This window comes from Notechis scutatus, chromosome 1, assembly GCF_049901735.1.
Source record: "Notechis scutatus isolate UNSWTSFEM ecotype Mainland chromosome 1, rNotScu1.2, whole genome shotgun sequence".
In the NCBI taxonomy this organism is placed as follows: Eukaryota; Metazoa; Chordata; class Lepidosauria; order Squamata; family Elapidae; genus Notechis; species Notechis scutatus.
In genome coordinates this window covers 337292349-337299508 of record NC_142009.1, presented here as the reverse complement: position 1 = coordinate 337299508, position 7160 = coordinate 337292349, and the positions used below count along the sequence as shown (strand labels likewise).

Below are 7160 nucleotides of genomic sequence, written 5' to 3'. Positions count from 1 at the left end.
CCACATTTTCTACATCATCCCTCATTGACTTTCCTCTAGGAAGAAGGTCTCTTTCTGTAGACAATGAGTTGGCTTTTCATGTTGCTATGGACTTTGCCTACAGCTATCCAGATGGACCTGAGGCCAAACTGCTTCTGGAGGAGACCTTTCCTAGTGCAAAAAGACTATTACAGATCTGGAGATCTCATCATCGGTGGAAACCTGCCTCTCTCTATTCCTATGATCATACCACTCCCTTTACTTGAACCTCCTGCTTGGGATGAACTTTCTCTGTAAGTGTTTCCTTGATTGTCTTTTTTGTCAGGGCAGTGTGTAAAGGGCAATCTTCAAGATAGGGCAGATTTAATCCCACTCAGCCTCTGTTGATTCAGAGCTTTCCTAGTTGGAACACATTGATTCTCTTTGATGATTCAACCTCCCTCTAATCCCTTTCTCGAGCCCTCTGACTCTTCAGTGGTAAAGAACAGCTTGTCACACTGAATTGGGAGTCAGCTTTTTTCATATTCCTGAAGGCAAGGTACATTCTGCAGAGAAACCAGTTTGGCTGAATTTAAGCATAAGGGCCTCTATTTTATGGCTGCACTACATTCATCTTCTTGTCTCATTATTCTGATGATCTGCAACACCATCCTTCATGCTTCCATTACATTAAGTGAAGAGAAAGTCTCTCTTTTGTCCCACCAGGTCTGGCTTCACACCAATCACTGGTTAATCTTGGGCACTTCTTTAAATGAACAGAGTTGGAAGAGACCTTGTAGGCCATCCAGTCCGACCCCTTGCCCAAGCAGGAGACCCCACACCACCTCTGACAGATGACAATCTCTTCTTGAAAGCCTCCAGTGTTTGAGTGCATTTCTCTAGTTGGATACTATAGAAATGATCCCTGAAAGTATAGTGTAGGTGAGCGGAGTGAGCTTCTTTGAGAAATCCCAACAGAAAGAGTTCTACCTTCTGAGGCCACTAAAAGGGCCATTTAGATACATTGGTTTAAATACTGCTAGCCAGCAAAAGTCAACCTGGTCAGACATTCAATTCAATTCAGTTTCATCTAATTTACTGGATTTGTAAAGTCACCTAAAGTCAAAAGGATTCTGGGAACATGACAGAGTGCTAGACTGGGGAAAAAGTGCCTGAGAAAGCAGGGTAGAAGGATTTCCATGACTGGACATAATAAAGTGCATAAACTTTATCAAGACATTAAGCCAGATTTCCTTAATTGGGCTGAGAAGTTCATTTCTGGAAAAATCAATACTGATTTCAACTGAGGTCATGTAATCAATTACAGATAACAGATAATCAGAATTGGAAGGGACCTTATAGGTCATCTAGTCCAGCCCCCCACCCAAACAGGAGACCCTGCACCATTTCTGACAAATGGCAGTCCAGTCTCTTCTTGAAAGTCTCAAGTGATGGTGCTCCCACAACTTCCGAGGGCAACTTCTGTTCCATTGGTTGATTGTTCTCACTGTTAGAAAGTTTCTCCTTATTTTCAGGTTAAATCTCTCCTTGTTCAGTTTCCATCCGTTATTCCTTGTCTGACCTACAGGCGCTTTAGAAAATAGCTTGACTTCTTCCTCCCTGTGACAGCACCTCAAATATTGGAAGACTGTTATCGTGTCTCCCCTGGTCCTTCTCTTCTCCAGACTAGCCAGGCCCAGTTCCTGCAACTGTTCGTTGTATGTTTTAGTCTCCAGTCCCCTAATCATCCTGGTTGCTCTTCTCTGTACGTTTTCTAGAGTCTCAACATCTTTTTTATAGTGTGGTGAACAAAACTGGATGCAGGACTCTAGGTGTGGTCTTACTAGGGCTTTATAGAGTGGTATTAGTACTTCCCTTGATCTTGACTGTATCCCTCTGTTAATACAACTTAGGATTTCATTAGCTTTTTTGGCTGCTGCTGCACACTGCTGGCTCATATTTAGCTGGTTGTCCACTAAGACTCCAAGATCCCTCTCACAGTTACTGCTATTGAGCCTGGTTTCACCCAGTCTATATGTGCTCTTTTGGTTTTTCTTGCCTAAGTGTAGGACTTTACTTTTCTCTACATTGAATTTCATTTTGTTAGATATGGCCTAGTGTTTTAGTCTGTCAAGATCCATCTGGATCTTGAGCCTATCTTCTTGTTAGCTATTCCTGCCAGCTTAGTATCATCTGCAAATTCCCCTTCTATTCCCTCATCTAAGTAATTAATGAAGATATTGAAGAGTACTGGGCCTAATATGGAACCTTGTGGCACCCCACTGCTTCCTTCCTTCCATGTAGACTTAGACCCATTAAGGACTACTCGTTGAGTATGGTTTGCCAGCCAGTTGCGAGTCCATCTAGTGGTGGTGCTATCTATTCCACTTTTTTCTAGCTTACTAAGAAGTAGATTGTGGTCTACTTTGTCGAATGCCTTGCTGAAATCTAAATATATTATGTCCACAGTATTTTGTTGGTCTACTAATTTAGTCACTGTGTTGAAGAATGAAATAAGATTGGCTTGGCATGATCTGTTCTTAACAAACCCGTGCTGACTGTTAGTTATTACTTTACTTGTTTCTAGATGTTGGCAGATCTGTTTTTTATTATCTTTTCAGTATCTTCCCAGGTATTGATGTTAGGCTGATTGGTTTATAATTTCCTGGGTCTGTTCCCCCCCCCACTTTTTTTGAAGATGGGAACCACATCAGCTCTTTTCCAGTCCTCTGGTAATTCCCCGGTGCTCCAGGATTTTTGAAAGATATGGTGCAGTGGTTCTGAGATGACCTGTGCCAGCTCCTTTAAAACTCTGGGATGTAATCCATCAGGCCCCGGTGATTTGTGTTCATCAAGAACAAACAGGTCTTCTCTTACTATTTTTTTTGCTTATTTTAACTTTTATTTCTCTTCTGTCTTTTACAGTTATGTTTTGGGTGGGTTGAGCTATAGTTTCTTTTTGCGTGAAGACCGATGCAAAGAATGAGTTAAGCAATTCTGCTTTTTCTCTGTTGCCTGTTACTTCCTTGCCATCTTCTCTCTTTAGTGGACTGACTGTTTCCTTGATTTTTTTCTTGTTATTTATATGTTGGAAGAAACTTTTTTTTTATTATCTTTGACTTTTGTTGCAAGTCTTTGTTCATTCTGAGCCTTTGCTATCCTGACTTTGTTTTTGCAGATTCTGGCTATCTGCTAATATTCTTCCTTAGTTGTCTGTCCTTCTTCCCATTTTTTGTACTTGTTCTTTTTTTCTTTCAATTTGCCAGAGAGATCTTTGTGCAGCCATGCTGGTTTCTTTTTGGATTTCTTGTTTTTCTTTCTCAGTGGTATTGTGCTGGTCTGGGCTTCTATGATCGTACTTTTCAGAGTTTCCCAAGATTCTTGAGTTGTTTTTCCCTTTAGGCTTTTCATCCATGGAATCTTTCCCAAGTTCTCTGTGAGTTTATTGAAATCAGCTCTTTTAAAATCCAAGACTCTGGTATCCTTATGTTCTATTGCTTGTGTTTGTGTTATGTTGAATTCTAGTATGACATAGTCACTCTGCAGTTTCAATTCCCTCTATCACTTCTTCTCTGTTTGTAAGAATTAAGTCCAGTATGGCTGTCCCTCTAGTTTCACCCTCTACCTTTTGGACAACAAAGTTGTCAGGTAGGTTCATTAGGAACTTATTTGATTTCCCACGGCGCAGAATTAGTATTCCAATTGATATCAGGATAATTGAAGTCTCCCATTACTATTGTTGTGTGTTTCCTGCATATGTTTGTTACTTGGCTGGCAAAAAGGACATCTATTTTTTCTGTTTGATTGGATGGCCTAAAATATACACCTATGGCCATGTCATTCTTTTTTTCTTTTATATTGACCCATATGCATTCTAGGAGGTTTTCATCTTTGGTTTCATGCATTTCTGTAGCAATATAATGGTCTTTTACATACCGTGCAACTCCATCTCCTCTTTTATGGGGTCTGGTTTTTTTGAACAGTTTGTATCCTTCTACCAATATGTTCCAGTCATAGGTTTCATCCCACCAAGTTTCTGTTATTCCAACTGTATCATATTTACCTTCATGTATTCGTAGTTCGATTTCACCCTGTTTGTTCCCCAGACGTTCCCCATTCTCTGTCTCCACTGTTCAGTTTAAATGTTTATCCAAGAAATCTGTGAATTTAATGCCAAGTAACTCAGTCCCTTTCTTTAATGGATGCAAACCATCTCTTTTGTACAGTTTTTCATTGGACCAGCTGCAGACATCATGACTAATAAAACCAAGGTCTTCTCTTTTACACCACTCCTTTAGCCATACATTAAACTCTGCTACATGCTGCCCTTTCCCTTTTTGTTCCTTGTATACTGGTAGAACCTCTGAAAAGATAAGCCTACAGCCCATATTACTAAGTTCATACCCCAAGCTCTGGAAGTGTTTTTGAACAGAAAGCACATCCTTCTGGGACAGATCATTTGTACCAAGATGTATAATAGCATCAACATCACAGTCCTTGCTGGCATTCTTGACTATCTTAAGAATACGCCTCTTGTCTCTGCTGGCAGTAGCACCTGGTAGACACCCGACCTCTTTCAAAACCTCCGTATCCTTTCCTAAATTTACACCCCTTACAATTGAGTCCCCAACTAGAAGGTGTCTTCTCTTTTTGGATGCTGTTCTTGTATGACTGGTGCGTAATACCTGATTCACACTTTCTCCTTTCCAAAGTAAGTTCTTCTTCTAGGACCATGATCCCCGGCTTACTTGAGTTATCATTATCACAACTACCTTGACCTGTCACTTTAGTGTCCCTATTGAGGTCAGCAAGGGCACTGTATCTGTTATGCTGGGATACAGCAAAAGCTTTGCATTTATGGTCCACAGCTCTCACCCTGCCAGATCCCACGGTTGTCCATACTGCCCTTTTCCTTATGGTAGTGGGGGCTGGTAGCACGGCAGCTCAATAGATGGCTGGATTGGGCACCTAATTTCTGCTTGGAGAACATAGATAAGTGATTCTGGATATGTAATCTGTCCATGTAGACTGGTAATTTTTTTTTACAAAGAGGACAATATCCAAATTTGAAGAGTACTGTGAAAGACAGCTGTAAAGCAAGTATTACATTAAACTAAGCCTGTCATTTTGAAATAAAATAAATTCACAATCTCAGATTATAATTTGTGCATCAATTCACACAAATGCTGAGACAGGGAAAGGAGTTTTTGTCATATATTATTGACCTTATTAACAGGATCAATTGATTGATAGCCACCCTGTTTTATGACAGTAGTAAAATAAATTGTATTGATCTGTTTTATGATTAACTCCTAGAATCCTGATAATGCTTTCTTAACAAAAAATCTCCCTCCTGCTCCTCTCTAATTTTTGTCCTCCAACACTTGCAACAAAGACCTATTCCCAAGAACTACCAACACATTCTGGCTTTGGCATTTGCCACCCAGGAGGTCAACAAAGACCCACAGCTTCTCCCCAACATCACCTTGGGCTTCCACATCTACGAAGAGAATCAGTATGCAAGCATGGCCCAAGATGTCACCCTCTCTCTGCTCTCCAGCTGGGGAAAATTGTCTCCTAACTATAAGTGTGACACGCAGGACAACCTTCTCTCTGTTCTTGGAGGTCTCAACTCCAGAACTTCGTACCAGATGGCAACCATTTTGGGCAATTTCAAGATTTCTCAGGTACTTGGACACGCAACATGATGAAAGGGGGAATGCAGAGGTAATGATATAAGTTCTACCTTGTGTGGTTACTGCCAACAATATGCAGAGCCAATTCTGTGACCTGTAGGAAACATCTCATGACAATACAAGGTTGTGGGGATTGGGGTCAAGATTGGATAGCCTGCTAGTCTATATGGTTTGAGTTTAGTAACAAAAAAATATGGGTTCCATTTTCCTTGCTTAACCTCTTCCTTCTCCTCCATCTCCACCCTCCCTTCAGCTAGGTTATCGCTTCTCTGACCCTGTTTTGACAGATAAGAGCCAGTTCCCCACCTTCTACCAGATTGATCCCCAGTACCACCTACAGAATGCAGCCATAGTCCGGCTCTTTCTATATTTCCAGTGGAACTGGATTGGGATTGTTGTTCAGAACTCGGAAAGCAGTGACCATTTCATCCAGATTTTTAATGCCACCCTTGCCCAGAATGACATTTGTGTACAATTTGTAAAGAAGATCCGGTCCCGAATCACAATATTCAATGGATTGGCCAAGGACCAAATAGATCTGCTTTGGACAATTTTAAACTATGATGTTCAGGTTGTGATTGTCTCAGGGGACTCAAATGCATTGCAAAGTGTTATATTAGCTCTCTACTTTTATGAAGAAGAGAACGACATGGCTTTTTGGATGGTTTGGATCCTGACCACCCAATGGGAATTTTCAGCTATTGGCTATCACTATGATTGGGTGAAATTGAAAACCCTCCATGGTGCTTTGTCTTTGACAGTCCATACAAACCCAGTGCCAGGATTCAAAGATTATCTCTGGGCTCTGAATCCACACGAACCCCATGGAGATGTCTTTCTCCCCAGCTGGTGGGAAATTGTATTTGACTGTGGTGTTTTAAAGGCAGGTCTGGCCTCACCTGATGGCCGAAGTGTTTGCACAGGGGAGGAGAACCTGGGCGCCCTCCCAATATCCCTCTTTGATGAAAAGATGACCAGTTTCAGCTACAGCATCTACAATGCTGCCTATTCTGTGGCACACGCATTACACGCTGCGTATACATGGGAATCACAATGGGCATTGAAGAGAGGAAGAAAGAAGCCACACCTTCTTGTCTCTGTGAAGCCCTGGCAGGTAATTCCTATCTTCAGAGCTTCCCTTCTGTTGGTTATGTTCACTTTTCACTGTTTTAGGATTTATAAACCTTTGCCTTTGATCTCTTGTACTATCTTGTCTACATACATTTCCACTCTTTTATTGAAATCTCATAGCTTGACATTTACCAAAATTTGCAACAAAAGATTCATAAGGAAACGAGGAAGTAAATGAGAGTGAGAAATAAGATATATCATAAGAAAGCAAAATGCAAGTCTCATTTCAATGTGGGAGGAAAATAATCAACTTTCATGGGTTCCTAATTCTACTGCTCTATGTTGTCATTTTAGACACAGACCCTCACTCCCTAACTATCATATTAGTAGATAATATTTTATGGGATGGTGAGTATTTCAGGCAAAACACGCTAT

General features: G+C 40.9%; 1 pseudogene; it reads right to left on the bottom strand.

Moving 5' to 3' along the window:
- Positions 1–804: 804 nt before the first annotated feature.
- LOC148133576 (small nucleolar RNA U3) lies at positions 805–899 on the bottom strand (annotated as a pseudogene).
- Positions 900–7160: the final 6261 nt, after the last annotated feature.